This window comes from Acomys minous, assembly GCF_964271855.1.
Source record: "Acomys minous genome assembly, chromosome: 10".
In the NCBI taxonomy this organism is placed as follows: domain Eukaryota; kingdom Metazoa; phylum Chordata; class Mammalia; order Rodentia; family Muridae; genus Acomys; species Acomys minous.
The window spans coordinates 11,847,367-11,863,860 of record NC_140491.1 but is presented as its reverse complement, the minus strand read 5'-3'; the positions used below and the strand labels follow the sequence as shown (position 1 = coordinate 11,863,860).

The following is a 16,494-nucleotide window of genomic DNA, read 5'->3' as shown; positions in this document are numbered from 1 at the left end:
CCACATATACATGGGTAAAATTGTATATATATGTATATATATATATATAATATATAGTATGTACATTATATATACATACAATGGACTAAATATAAGTATAATGCCCATAGTTCTGTAGATTGATATGCCAAAATGAAGGTGCCAAATGACTTGATTACTTTTCCAGATTTTTATTTTGTAGACTTCATCTTGCAACTTTACAGGACAAAATAGAATAGTTTGGCATATTCACTTTCAAGAAACCAGCTTCTACCTTTTGATATCTATTCTTATAAACTTATATAAAATTAATTGGTTCCTAAATATTGCAATGCCGAATACCACCACACTGGGGATTCTGGGGATTTTAGTTTCAATTTATGGATGAGGCTGAACAATACAATCAATCACCTCATAGTGTTATATCATTCCAGAGTTAGTGAAAAAAAATTTCCCTTACATTTTTGTTTTAGTCAGACATTCATTGCTGTGAAAATACTAACTGGAGAAACAGAGGACAATTTACTTTCTTCCTTGTTTCAGGAATTTCTTTTCACTATCAGACAGCCATAAGGACTGAGAGTAACAAAATGGTGTCTGTAAGGTGTGAAGGAGTAGAGCTTTTCCGCTTCTGGCAAGCACATGTAAATATGCAAACACAGGGAGAGGTGTCTTTGTGTGGTATGTAAACTGGTAGAGTAATTAATATTTTGTCTTTTTCATTATATCTATGATTCCTTTAATTACTACTTCCTTCTTTTCATACCTGTGTTCTTGTTCTCTTCCGATACTCTCTCTCCTCTCCCCTGTATTCCTCTCTTCTTGTATAATTTTCATTGTTCCTCTTCTCTATTCTGCTCCTCACATTACCCCGTTCCTTCTTACCTTCATTTCTATCTTTTTCTTTCCCCCTTTTTTTCTTCTGACAATAAACCATTCATCATGTTACTGGAGTTATTACTGTCAGAGTATGTACTCTGGCAGCCATAGCAAGCCAAACTCACCACACGTCTTTAATAAGCCAAGTAAAAAATATTTATTCAACGTAGCCATGTTTGGATGAGACACAAAGAAATTCAAAGCCCATCTTCAGTTTCTGGCAATTGTTGCAGTTTAAGTAGAAGTCAAGAATCAGCCTTTGTTAAGCCATCCTGGTCAAGATGATTTCAGGATCATATAACATCATCATTGTCTAAACCCATTTGCCCTGAAAGGTGATCAGATAAGTTGTAAAACTCTTTCAGAGACAAGATCCCCTACTAGTCACCCCAGGCTCAAAATTACTGTGGAAATTCCAATGTTTGGTATCTATTCCTTTACTTGTCTGATAGCCAATGTAAGGGGCATAAGAATCATTAATTATATCCTCCTATCTCTAAGGCTAGCTACAATCACTTCCAGTTGTTAGGATTCTGCTGCAGTCGGCCTAACTGTGATGTCATTGCTTACCTGCCATGGGGGCATGGGCCTACCTAAGATTATAAAAGGCCAACCCCTCCTCGTGTCTCTCTCTCTCTTATCTGTCTGTCTGTCTGTCTCTCTCTCTCTCTCTCTGGGCACCCCTCTTCCCCCCTTTCCTTCTCCCCCCATGCTCATTTAATAAACTTCTCCATCTAATATCTGTTGCCTGGCATCTTATTATCTTTTTTTTAATTAAACCAACAAAATTGCCTTAATAGCAGTTTATTATTTGACTTTAATTTAGGCATTAGACTGCATTGTCTCAATATGCCTCCCAAACATGAATTGGACTTCTATACATAAGTCCACTCATAGCCTCAAAAGTAGATGTAAATCTCTGAACAGGTCTTATACTAATTTTTAGCCTACCTAACATTTAATAATGCTTCATAAAATCCATATATGTTATATGTGTGATATTTGCAGTACAGCAATATTACCAAAATATAAAATAATTCATCATGAAATTTGTCTAGTCTTAGAAACTTGGATATGTATTTTTCTGTCTGTTAAACATGATTTTGTATATGCATGGTTTGAATTTAGTCTCAAAAGCCTTACTGTCATGTTTATGAGAAAAAACTCACTGTCATCAATTTGATAACCCTCAATAAATAATTTATAGAAACCTCAATTTAATATTTATTATAAATTTTATAAATTCAGTGTCTTATGCTCAGCATGGAATTTTAGATGTTGATCTAAAGGTGTTGCCACAGTCAAATTAATAGATTTGATTAAACTATTAGAAAAGTAATGTGGTGGGAAGGACTGATGTAATAAGGAAAAACCTGGTGATTTATTTTCCTTATTACTTGATATTTTAGAAAATGCACATTAAGAAAGCTAAAAATGGTTTTTAAGGTTCACTGCTGGTTATACAAAAGAGGTAAGAATAAATAACTGGCCTGGGCTTTGTTTAGCTTTTACCTTAAAAACTAAACTATGCACTCATTATAGCCATATTCACCCAGAAAACTCAGGAAAAGCAGAATAAATCTCTGTAAACTACAGTAACAAATGAAATTATAAAAATTCTACTTGTTTCCTATCCTGTGGTTTCAGCTTAGCATCTGGAAATGCAGGTCTTTTGTCATCACCCATTTCTGTCACTGAAGATAATGGCGATGCTTGGTTAATGGCTCAAGGAAAATAAAATGAAGCCACCACCGAGTCCCTGTTTTATTTATTCTATTATGATACTTTATAGCATGCAATTTCATTTATGGTGCTATTTATCATCAAGTACTATACCAAAAAATGATATGACAGGGATGGAAATAATGAGAAAGTATAATATTTCAGTTGTTTTAGCTTCAAATTTTAGTTTGGAAAGCATGCTAAGGCATTTGAAGGTGGAACTTATAGGAGATTAATGGCACAAGCAAACTGAAAAGTTCTTAAAAAATATTCTCAAGTATCTGTAAGCAGGTTGAATAAATAACTACATCATCCATTCATATTTGCCTTAGAGAAATGAAATATATTTTTGAAACTAATAATTCATGTTATGGAATCTCTCTGAAAAGTACAATTCCCTAATACCCTTTTGGCTACCAATACTTCGAATTTATAATAGGCTCCCTTATAGATTGGACATGTATCACAAGATCCATAATGGTTGCCTGAAGATCACAGATACTACCAAATTCTACATGTATTGTAGTGAGTGCTTACTCTGAGAATATGTGTGTATGTTAAAGCTTAGTTAATATATTATGCACAGTAAGATACTAATAATGGCAACTAATAATAACTTGGACCAATTAGAAAGGTGTATGGTAACAACATGCATGTGAATATGATCTCTCTATATATACTACAGTATTTAATTTTACTTTCATCTTCTCCTTTCATAGCTTCTCTTTCTCATATACACATTATCTGTAACTTATACTCTCAAGTATCACACAATTTACATTTAAAAAGGTAAATTTAATATGAGCACTGGGGTGTCATAGGATTTGACCTCAGCCATGGCCTAAGTGATCATTAAATTAGTAGAGTACAGAGTAAACTTTGTGGGCCAAAGTGAGTCAGTGTGAGACTTCATTATGCCACTCACAGCAGTGGGGAATTTAATCATTATAAATTGTTCATTTATAGAATTTTCCATTTGATAATTTGAGACTACATCTGGTCATGGTAAACAAAACCAATAAGTGAGCTGAGTGTGGTCGTCCATGCTTGTAATCCTAGCATTTGGGGAGGCAGAGGCAGGCAGTTAGGTTTACAAAGTCCACATCAGCCAAGGATACATGGAGAAACCCTGTCTCAAAACAAAACAAAACAAGACAAAAAAACAAAAAAAACAAAACTACACATACACACAAACAAAATAATAAAACAAAAACTCATAAAACAAAAACAAAACTTAAAAACAGAGGTTAGCTATTACTCTGGAATTTCTCTGTATTTAAATTTTCTTAATATGCGATGATACTTGTTTTAATTGTTGTTGTTGCTGTTGTTCAGATGAATTAATGAAATAATCATGACATCGTTACAATTATTCACTTTTTACCCTTCTCATGTTATTTATAAAATATAAATTTTATTTCATTTATGTTTGTGAAAATATTAAGTACTAAAATTCCAAAACTCGAGAAATATATAACAAAACTAATTTTGTCTTTAAACATTCTGTTTAATCCTCTCTGATTTCCACTTATTAAAATATTAATTTCTATTGGAAAACAACAAAGGAAGAAACAAAAAGAAGGAGCAGCAAAGGGGAAGGAACAATAAAAGAGCAAAGGAGAGGAGAGAAGATGGAGAAAGAGAAGAAGAAAAGGAAGAGAGGTGTATTAGCTTTGTTCCAAGTGAGTAGGGTCAGGAAGAACACTTCCGCTCTTGCCTTGTTCCTCTACTCACCCAACCAAGCTTAATCTTTTCGTGGGTTGATGGTGAGTGTAGTGCAGGATGCTTCAGGATACCTCATTATCTTCTCAAAGAGGTCCTTAATCATCTGATATGTTTATTTCAAAGCTGCCAACATTTAGCAGTTATGAGAAACAACACAGCTTGTGTGTTTACTGACTAAACTAAAGACAAGGTTTACAGAATATAGTTTTTTTTTCCAAGAAGAGACAATATTTTCACCAGACTGCTCACAATCTTTACAATCTTCCTCCCATTTTTAATGATAGTATGTTTTTTTGGCATCTCACTTTCCAAATTTGAATATAAGAAAATACTAATCACATAAGTTATACAGAAACCAAATTAGGGGCAAGTATGACAAACCATACCATGTCTCTAGAGCTCATGCTATCTGTTATTATTGAATATTTCTGTGGCTATTATAAAACATCCCAATAAAAACAGAGAGGAAGGAAAGATGATTTTTGGCTTACACTTCTAGGAAACAGGACACAAACTCAGTGGAGGAGTTTTAAGCAGAGACCATGGAGGAATGTTACTTATTGGCTTGCTCCCTGGCTCTTACTCAGCCCCTTTCTTATACAGCCTAGGCTCACTTTCTCAGGGATGGTTCTACCCACACTAGGTAGGGTCCTACGACATGAATTATCAAGTAAGATATTTTCTCAGAGTTATGGTCATAGGCCTATCTAATCTAGGCAATTATTCAATTGAGCCTCCCTTTTCCACACTGAATGTAGGTGTACCAAGTGGATAATAAAAAGTAACTATCACTCTCCCATAATAAAATCTAAGCTATAAACTTCAGTAAGTGCTGTTAGAAATTGTCTTGGGTGAGAAAAAAAGACAGGAAAACATAAATGAATGTTTGCTAATTCACTGGACCTGTATTTCTCTTGTCTTTTTATACCAATCACCTGATAAAAGTTTGTTAGACATAACTTTGGTTTAGGATTCACAGCCCGAGCAAGACAGACTTCCAGACTCCATAAATGTATGATTTGCATGCCTTTTCTTTATGCTTCATAATACAATAAAATTGAGAATGCCTGTGAGGAAAAATAAATTTTGATAGATGTTTATTATCAACTTAATTTAATTCAATCTAGTAGACAATTAGGTATCTAATGGATAACCTTGTCATAGATTACAGATTAGACTATAATACAAGAGTCTCCTAAATCAAAGTTAGGAGTCTATATTAGAGAAAATTGAGTCATCCTGACTTGCAAAGAGAGGAGACAGTCTTGAATCATCCCCAAACACTTCCAACTCCAAATGTGTAAATCCTTTATTCCTATGGGAAAATAGACCTTAGTTCTAACATGTATTTCCTGAAAGGTAAAATTTCATACAACGTTGACTTTAAATTTGCTCAAAAACGCCAAATCAACTGTGCTTCTTTTTATAAACCCATCATATTGTTAGTTTATCCTCACACTTTCGGGATTAATTTACACACACACACACACACACACACACACACACACATATATATATATATATATAATTTTATTTTTCATTTAGAAAAATTTTTCATAGAAAAATCTGTTGTAGATACAATGAAATTCATTTAAATATTGTACCAGTCAGTATGTGTTTTTATGGTAGAGTAGTAGGTTTGTTTTTCTATAATTACTTTGATAAACATGCAAAATACACACACAGACAAGCACACACACATGCACACATATACCACATACCCCACAAGCATAACATACACACACACACACACACACACACACACACAAACAAGGGGGGATAGAAAGGGGGAATTGATGTTTTTCAATTGAGCTTGTTTTCTTTGTACTGCTGGAGTATTGAAGGAATTTTATTTCTAAGTGAGTTCTAAGCAATTAAGAGGAAAGAAATGTATTAGCTCATATTTTACATTTTCCTCCAGTCCTATTCTTTCTCTAACTTTCATTATGAAGACACATTGGACTTTGTCATTGACATTTCTTTATCTTTTGAGATGATCAAGTGATTTGGTCTTTAAGCCCATTTATAACATTTCTTACATTTCTTGATGTACATTTTTCATGTTGAAATGTTATCATATCTCTAAGGTAAAACTAATTTGATCAAAGTGGATGATCTTTTTGATATGTGCCCTTATTCAGCTTGTAAGTATCTTACTGAAGTTTTTGCTACTGTATTTATCAGAGATATTGGCCTATACTTTTGTTGTGTCTTTATTTGATTTTGGTATTAGAAGAATATTGGCTTAAGAAAAGAATTTGGAAGATCTCTGTTTCTATTTCTTTTTAAATAATTAAATAAGAATTGGTGGTAGATCTTTGAAAATCTGGCAGAATTCTACTGTGAATCCATGTGGGCCTGGGCTTTTTTATTAGACAACAGGCTATTTATTAATGTTTCAATCACCTTATTTGTTAAGGTTTCATTTAGGTTGTTGATCTCTTCTTAACTGAATTTTGGTAGTTTCAATGAACCCAGAAATTCATCCATTTATTTGAGATAGACCTACCCAGCTGTGAAGTCAAAGACCACAGCAATGAAAAACACAGTAGGATATCCTCAAATGTTTTTAAATTGGACTTAAGGTCTGTTCAATTGGAGGAAATTCATGCCTATAATTTTAAACATCAAGTCATGACAGGTTAGGCCATGGATAAACTTTTATTATGACTTACCCAGACAGTATAAACCCTAACTGCATTCCTTCTTAAACTTTAGTTTATTTATTCATTATTTTATGGGTTTATTTCTGTCTGTATATCTATATACTGTTTGCACTCAAGGTGCCCATGAAGATAGAGGAGAGTGAAGAATGCTGTGGAACTGAATGTACAGATAGTTATATACCATGTGCATGTTAGGAAGGGAATCTGCCCCCTCTGGAGGCCCAGCCCGTTCTTTTAACTTCAAATTGTATCTTCAGCCCCTGTAATGACATTTCTTCTACTTATTCTTATGAGCCCTCGCCTCTTATCAAAGCAGCTTCTTTGCACTACAGATAGAACCCAAACACAGAAAGTCTCATTTGCTCAAAATGCAAAGAACAATAGACTTCATGGTTCCCAAAGTCAACTGATACAATACAAACCCTAAACATAAAGCTCAGGAAAATTCTTTGAGGTGGATAAAAATAATTTGAGGGCCACGGACCAAGACATCTGCTGAAGGACAGAGAAGTCCAACCATGAGTTTGCAACAAGAAGAACATCAGTTGATACAGCAACATGGATATGGAGAGATTCTCACAATGTCCCACACCTAGATAAATCCATATGTAAATAATGAATGCTGAGAGAAGAAGATCTAATATTCCCCAGTTATGAGCTCTGTAATTAGTTATCCAAAGTTAGTGTTCAACCATAAGAGCATATACTTAAGGGCCCTTGTCAATGAAATCATTGAGATGCATTACACATTTATTCATAACAACACTAAAGAGAAAGAGGTGATGAATGAATTTTATGTATGTATATATGCATATACATATAGATGTATATATGTGTGTGCATGTGTTTAACATATATGTTACTTGTATGTTACACATATATATGTTAATATTTTAAATAGAAAAGAAATAAAGGACAATAACATAATGGTTGTCAAGATGGATATAAAATTTTGCTTCATGGTTATATATAGAATTTCAGTTTGTTACAATAACATCTGTTACAAAGATGAATGGCAATGACAGTGATATAATAAAATGTTTTTAATATAACTGAACTAATAAGGTAGAAGTTAGTTTAAAATTACATCTAATGCTACATACGTATTTTGTCATAATAAAATACTTCTCACTGATTCTAAATGAAGGAACAGGAATAAATAGGAAAATACTAGAGAAATGTACAGCAGCATACATTGTTCACATGCATACCATCAATACAGCTTCTCTTCAAATTTTCAATTCAATGACTGCTAGTAGCCATAAAAGAGCATTAGACTTCACCGATGACCAGGAATAATTACAAAGATCACTCAAATTAAGGACAGGTGACTTCAGAAGATTATGGAATAAAACTGGACGGATACTGCAGTCTTTCTAAGTTATCCATTGATGCCTCAAAAGAAAACTGATTGTAGTTACAACAGTATTATTCACTATGGTCATTGTTAACAGAGGTATCATAACATATTTAGACTTCTCAGTTGGGTATACGTCCTTGTGAATGAGAGTTCTCAGACTGTCGGTGGACAAAGATAGGCCAAGTGACAAACAGACAAACCCAGGGGAAGTTTGATCTGAGTGTAATTGCAGGCAAGCAAGCTAGATTTTTATACACATTTTTTGAAATGGGGAGTGTTTTTGTGGTTACATTTTTTTCATTCAAGTAAGTCACAGTTTAAAATACAGGATGCAAAGTAATAATGTTGTCATCAATCTTGAGTCACTATTCTATTCTTAAGTCATTAACTTGGTATCAGTAGGCATGTGCCTTCCTTATCAAAGGCCAATGTTCTTTCATTATGCCAAACATCTGTGTGTCAAGACAGTTTTTTCTTAGCTCTTCTTTTAATCTGCGCATCACTATCTGGAGCTGTCTTAAACACTTTATTTGTAAGTCATAATATAAACTATTAACTAATGATTAATCCTTAGCCATGTTTGTATTAACAAGTGGAACAGAACTCAGTGGTAAACTGTAGGTCTGAATAACCCTTGGCTGCAGTCCCAAGTTAGGGCATTTCATAGCAACAGAGTCATGTTTGGAAAGTTCTGTAATAGGAGAAAAAACAGACAGAATGTTCCAAAACAAGAAGGCTACAACCAGTTACTCCTGGCAGGAACATCAGACCCATTCCAGGAGGCTCTGCCTGGACAGGGGTCATCGCCTCGGATTGTGCAGTAACATTTGTCACACAGGCTCCACTGGATGGGCCGTGACATCTTTTAACAAGTTTATGTGAACTTGGCATAACCCAGGATCATTTTGGAAGAAAGAACTTCAGTTGAGTAAATATCCCTACCAGACTGGCCTCTAGACAAGTCTGTGGTGGATTGTTATAATTAATGATAGGTTTGAGGACACATCTCAATCTGACAAGTGGCTTCTCTCAGAATAGTGGTCCTGGGAGCTTTAGTAAGGCCACTAGCAGTAAGCCAGAAAGCAGCCCTCCACTCTGGTGTCTCTTCCTGTTTCTGGGTTCCTTCTTTGTCTGAGTTCCTACATTGACTTTCTTCGAGGATAGATTTTGATGTGGTAGTCTAAGCAAATTTGATCCTTGTATCCCGAAGTTGCTTTTGGTCACCATGTTTTATCACAGCAATAGAAATTCATATAAGACAAGTTCTCAAAATATTTCATAAACCATTCAATCACAGGACTGTAAGGTAGAGCTATCAAAATCTCTATCTTAGGCTGAAATATGGTAATCCCAAAATAAGCAAGTCTGCACATGACCCACTTCCTCACTAACACTCCATTTCATAGTGGTCCAACTGTTTTCCAAACCAGCACCAGAAGCAATGGGAGATCCAGTAGCCTATAAAAGAGATTTTAGAACCAAATCTCCAAAGAGACAGAATTTCTAGGGATAGAAATAGCAAATCCTTAAAAAAAAAAATACTAAACTGGGAATAATAGTAATCTAAGAAATTATAGAGGGAAGGAATATTTCCAGGAAAGAGTAATTAATTTGTTTACATAAATAAGCTGCTCTGTCCTGGCTAAATTAAACTTCCCTGATAGTACCCAAAAGAAATGTTCATAAATTTTTTTCTATTTAACATGAATGTTAAGTATGATTATGGTAGTAATATCAAACTTCAAAAGAGCCCATTTCTATTATTCTCTTTTGTTGTAATACTTTTCATATCAGAAAAGGCTATTTTATCAAGATTTACACATAATTTCTTATGCATTTGGCATGGTTTTATTTTAAATACAACATAGACTTTTCTCAGTAGCTAGTTCATAGTATGTATAAGTACAATTTGAATACTATTTCTGTGAATAAATTGACTTTCATTTACATAATTCTATTTCTTTAACAGTTAAATTAGGATTAATTGTGCATTTAATTCTAGTTGGCCACATTGATACTTATTTTATTTTGTTCTGAGTATTTTTAGCATAGTTTTAAACAGGACTGAAATTGCAATTGGGACTTTAAAAGTTTCCCTGTGGAATGTTTTTAATAAACATTATATGAAACATTTACTGGGTAAACTTTTGAACATTTATTGCACCTCCGTATAATGAAACAGAAAAGTATGTAAATGATTAAAGTAAACTTGACACTGTTACTTTCCAATTATCACAAACCATGCTCTGTCACAGAAGAGAAGATGTTAATTTGCAACATGTTCCTCATACACTGAAAACTAATACAAAAATATGAAAAGATTTTTAACCAAAATGTCTTCGAGAAGAGTAAAAACACTGTAACTACTTGAACATTTAAAGTACCAGTTACATGAAAAATTATAACCTTACCTATGCTGCATACTATTTGCTTATGATTTTTGTCATCTCTCATCCCCCTGCAAAAAAATCATAAAAAGACAGAATCCAATAAATTGAACTCTCTCTCTCTCCCTGTCTCTCTCTCTCTCTCTCTCTCTCTCTCTCTCTCTCTCTCTCTTGCTCTCCCTCTCTCTCTTCCTCCTTCCCTCCCCCCTCTCTCTCTCTCTCTCCCTCTCTCTCTCTTCCTCCTCCCTCCCTCCCCCCCTCTCTCTTTCTCTCCCTCCCTTCTCCCCTCCCCCTCTGTCTCCTCTGAAGGCCAATAGCTCCTCCTAGAAACACACTGACCAGTCTGAAAGGGTTATAAGGAAATCAATTTTTAGTCTTCTACCCACCCTTCAATTCCAGTTCCTCACTCTTACACCTTTACTTATAGCAGACCTCCTGCTGCAGCCTCACCTTCCTTCCACAACTCCATGGGAAGTAAGTAGATCTCTTCTACAGTTCTCTTTCCTCATCCAATAACACCCAAGATGGTCTCTCCCTGGAAACTTGATGGCCACACCAGCTGGGGAGTCAGATCTTGTGGCAGGCACAGGACTCACTCGTCCCCTCTGTGGACCCCTTCAGCCCCTTGCCTTTGCTCCCTTCCAGCCCATCCTGATTCCCCTCAGGAATTCCTGAAGAAGATGAGGTAGGAAAATTGTAAAAGCCAGAGGTAACGGAAAACACCAAGGAAAACGAGGTCCTCTAAACACAGCAGGAGCCATGCAGTGTAACACTATATAGTAACATTATATAGTAACAAGTTCTACATGGAAAAGTCCCAGTGGTCACCGCTGACAGGAAATCAGAATCACTTCCCACCAGGAAACTCCGTCACCATACATTCCCAAGATCCAGAGGCAAAAACCAAGGAACAGAAGAAAACCTACCCAACAAAGACAAAACCAGGGATCAATGGTGAGAATTATGTGCCCCTGCAACCCAGATGCCTAGAAGCCAGTGTAAAAGTACGATCAATAACGGCCTGAACGATATATCTCGATCGAGCCCAGCAACCTTACCTGAGAAACATAGTATACCAGAAGGAGAAGACAAGGACTTGGAACTCTAGGTCCTAAATGGGATGTCTCCATCAATTTCCTCCCACTATATCTCAAGAAACGCTGTGGAAGAGGAGGTAGAAAACTTGTAAGAACGAGAGGCAATAGAAAACAACAAGGAAAAAAAAAAGGCCTTCTAAACACAGCTGGACCAACGCATGTATGAACCCGGAAGACTGTGGCAGTATACACAGGCCTGAGCCTGATAAGGTCCCAGTGCTGAGAGTGGAAGTAGACACACATCCACGTCACTCATTCAGTAGCTATTCCCAATTAATAACCACTCGCATATGAAAAATTAGTGTTCTCCAATAGATTTTACCATGTATTCAATCTTAAGTACAGGCCACAGAAGTAGATGGCTGATATAAAAGGAATTTGATGGTAATTTTAGATGTTTGGTTTGGTCTGGTCTGTGTGATAAAGCTTTGCCTAAGACCGTTTTTCCTTTAATCTACATAGTTCTTGCTTGTATATTATGGCTCCTGATCTTTGTGTCTGTCTCTGTATCTATGTGTTTCTTGTGCTTTTTCTTTGACACTAGTTTTATGTTGTTTATTTTATTCTGTTTAAGTTTGTTGGTTTTTATTTTGGTTTTTTTTTTATTATTTTTTTAGTCTCCTTATTTTTCAAACTATGTTTGTTTTACTGAAGAAAGAGAATAAGAATATGGATTGGGGTAGATGGGTAGTGGTAGAGGATATATAAAGAGTTTAAGGTGTGGAAACCATAAATATAATATATTTTATGAACAAAATCTACTTTCAATATGTTTATTTTATTATTTTTACATATACAATTATTTTATTACAAATATATATATATATATATATATATATATATATATATATATAATATACAATTACACACACACACACATACAGCTTTACCACTCCTGAGCATATACCCTAAAGATGCTCCACCATACAACAAGGACATTTGCTCAACTATGTTCATAGAAGCCTTATTCATAATAATCAGAATCTGGAAACAACCTAGATGTCCTTCAACCAAAGAATGGATAAAGAACCTGTGGTACATTTACACAATGGAATACTATTCAGCTATCAAAAACAAGGAAATCATGAAACTTGCTGGCAACTGAATGGAACTAGAAATGATCATCCCAGACCACAAAAGACAGACATGGTATATACTCACTGAAAAATGGATATTAGCTCAACATAGATGTCCTCTGTGAGGTTCTACACAGCAGGGGATTGGAACTGATGCTGGAACTTGCAGATGTACTCTGGTCAGAATGCTAAGAGTTGTTTGAAAAAGTGGGGTGAGGAAGGACCCAGAGGGTTCTAGAATTCCCACAGGGAGACCATGAAGGCCAATGGATCTGGTTCCAGGGGTCCTTCCTGCACAAAATGTGCCCACCAAGGAACCTTGACTTCCTGTTCAGATACAGCCAATGGACAGCTGAGTGGGCGTTGCCCTTGACATGAACTCTGGTGGCCTGGTGGGGAGGCCCTGGGGTCACACAGAGGAAGGGCATGCAGACTGTCCTGATGACACCCAATAGGCTGTAGTCAGAAGGTGAGGGAGGAGTGTCCACCGCCCCATCAGAGGTCTAAGGAAGGGATATAGGGAGAAAGAGGAAGGGAGGGTGGGAACAGGAAGATATGAGAGAGGGGGAAACAATCTGGATGCAATGTGAACTGATTTAAATAAATAAAAAAATGGGAAAAATGCAAATATGTTTTAAAACTTTCTTGAGTGACTTTAACTTATCTAAGATTACTTCCTTGGAAATTATATTTGCCATTGAAAATGGATAGAATTTTTTTAATCTCCCTTTGCAATAGGCATTTTTTCCCTGTTATGGTTCTATCTTTGAAAAAATAGACACTTATGGCTCTGCAGAGCTGAGGTTAGTACTCTATGCTACCACAGGTATATATTTTATACATCTTCTTGACTTATTCAAGAGCTAAACTCTGGAATGTTTACTTTGACTACTTAAACCTACACAGTAATAATATTTATTTTATATTCAAGATGAAATTCCTTGACCATTCTTTTACAAATCAATAGTAGACAAATGGATTGTATCCATCAATACTAATAAATATAAAAATACCAACTTGGTTCTTTTTGAACCATATTTTTCTTGTAATGGAGATTAAACCTGGGCCCTCTCCTATGCTACACAATTGTTCTCCATATGAGTTTGGCCTAACCCTTTTACATTGTAGTTAGAAACAAGATTTTATTCAGGTGATTTTTATCTCATTAAGTGGCCAAGACTGGGCTTGAACTCTCTATGTTGCCCCAAATGGGCTAGAACTTGGGGTCCACTCCTCCTGCCTCAGACATTTATGTATCTAGAGTCACAGGCTTACACCTGTAAGGAAAGCTATTTTTCTATGGTTTGTTTCTTTGCTTAGTTATTTAGTTGCTTAGTTTTGGTTCCTTTTATGATAATGTCTTATTTGTTAGCCCAGGCTAGGCTAGAATTTTTAATTCAGCCCAATACAGTCTCAATCTGATGATATTTCTCCCCGCTCAGCTCCAGAGTGCTTCAACTTCAGGCATGAATCATCTTGCACAATCTCTGGTCATTTTTCTTATTAAGTAGTGTTAGTCAGCATTCTCTACAGTAACAGAATTCATAGAATTCTCACTCTTCTCCCACCCTCCTCCTGTGTGTGTGTGTGTGTGTGTGTGTGTGTGTGTGTGTGTGTGTGTGTGCCAGGAGTCATATGTCTACAAAAGGTATGTATTACATGTGTACCTTTACATACAAGGATTATATGTAAGGATTAGAAATGGATCTATGTCCTCAGAGGGCTGTTCTCCATTTTTTTTTGTTTTTGTTTTTTTTTTAAATAAAACATTTTAAATTTTATTTTTGACTTTATAGCATAATTACAGTATTTCTTCATTTCCATTCCTCCTTTTAGTATATCTTTGTTTTTTTTTCTAATGTGTAAGTACACTACTCCTGAATGAAATTCCCCCCAAAATTAAAAGATTTAAATGATATTTTTAAAAAACAAAATGGATAAATACAGTATAGCATATCCACAGAATGAGATGCTATTCCACAGTACAAAGAAATGAGCCACTGATACAAAAAAACAGCACTCAAGAATCCATTTTTTTTATTTCCATTAGTCCTAGATGTGGTCAAGTTGACAACCAAAAACAACCATCAAGGTTATTAAATGTTTGCTTCATTATTTAAAATTGCAGAATATCTTTAATCAATTTTATGTAAATATGTGTCTAAATAAAAATGAGTACTGTAGAAGAGCTACCTCATATACTAAAGTATTCATTTTGTCTTTTTTTATGAGCATATTCTCAAGGTAAGGATGTATCAAAACTAATTATCAACGGACACATTTCATACTAATTAGGATAGCTTTTGCATTGTCTTATTATTCATTTAAGTAATATGTCACTTTTTATTATTAAAAAATTAGAAATTATTAACATAAATATGTATAAATCACTTAAATGCCATTGGAACTTTCCTAGGTATCTGATGCATTGAATGCACTATAAGGAAAGACAGCAGGTTACCAAGAAGAGACTTGATACCCTATGAGCATATACAGGGGGAGGTAATCCCCCTCAGGAACAGTCATAGGGGAGGGGAATAAGGGGAAAATGGGAGGAAGAATGGGAGGATACAAGGGATGGGATAACCATTGAGATGTAACAAGAATAAATTAATTTTTAAAAAAAGGCTAAAAAATGCACTATAACATATTTATGAAAAACTCAAGAACCAATGAATTGAACATGCAGATCTACCTAATTCATGTGAGGACATTAGAATACATTTTGTTTTTATTGAATAATTTTTGACTTCAGCACACATATAATTGTGATGAAGTATATTATTATTTTAAATGCAAACAGATTCTGTATGTGAAAAAGTAAGAGACAACAAAAGTAAAACTTACTAAAACATTCCATGATATCATATATTTTCATGCCAAAAGTTAAAAAGAACAAAAAATTAATTCTCAGTGTCCTCTCCATATACACCTATGTGTTATTGATCCACTTTCTTCTTACATTACTTCAAACATCTATGATGTCCATACAACCTACTCTAATAATACACAACTACTCTGGCTACTCAGTACTGTGATATATGTGTCTTTTTTAGCCATTTTTAGAACATATCTATAGAAATTTCAAATTCCCAGGCAGGTAAAGGAGATACATATTCCACATAATTTAACCTAGGCTTCTCAGCAGCAGGACTCAAATCATAAATTGCTATAATGTGTCTACTGTATTTTGTTTGAAACATACTACTATCCTTGTATTCATTAAAAAGAACAATAAATAATAAATAGGTAACCAAGTGTGCCTTCTGTTTTTTATATGCATTTTTCAGTATTTCAAATGTTATATGGATCTTTGATATTTATACATTGTTAAAATTTTCATTTATGACTTAGAATTAAGGATAGGATTTTTTATATAGAAAAAAGAAAGCCACATATCATATTATTTATATGTGGCTCTCAAACCACTCACCTTTTTCTCTTTTGTGTTCATGAACAACTTTATGAAAACCAAGTGACAATGAAATAACATTCATTTCCAAATACATCAATATCATTTTAAAGAGTTATATTCATAATAAAATTACTAAAGCCACATTTTCTCTGTCTTACCTATTTTAATTTGTTTATTTTATATATTTT

General features: G+C 34.6%; 1 pseudogene across 1 annotated transcript in view; it reads right to left on the bottom strand.

Moving 5' to 3' along the window:
- Positions 1-5,196: 5,196 nt before the first annotated feature.
- The window catches only part of LOC311606507 (DNA-directed RNA polymerase II subunit GRINL1A-like), a 109,167-nt pseudogene continuing 97,869 nt past the window's right edge, over positions 5,197-16,494 (bottom strand). Inside the window, exons 6-8 of the transcript XR_014783667.1 lie at positions 11,777-11,878; positions 11,169-11,389; positions 5,197-5,372 (exon numbers count right to left, since the gene is read on the bottom strand). The product of XR_014783667.1 is annotated as a DNA-directed RNA polymerase II subunit GRINL1A-like (transcript). The remainder of the gene's footprint in view (positions 5,373-11,168; positions 11,390-11,776; positions 11,879-16,494) is intronic.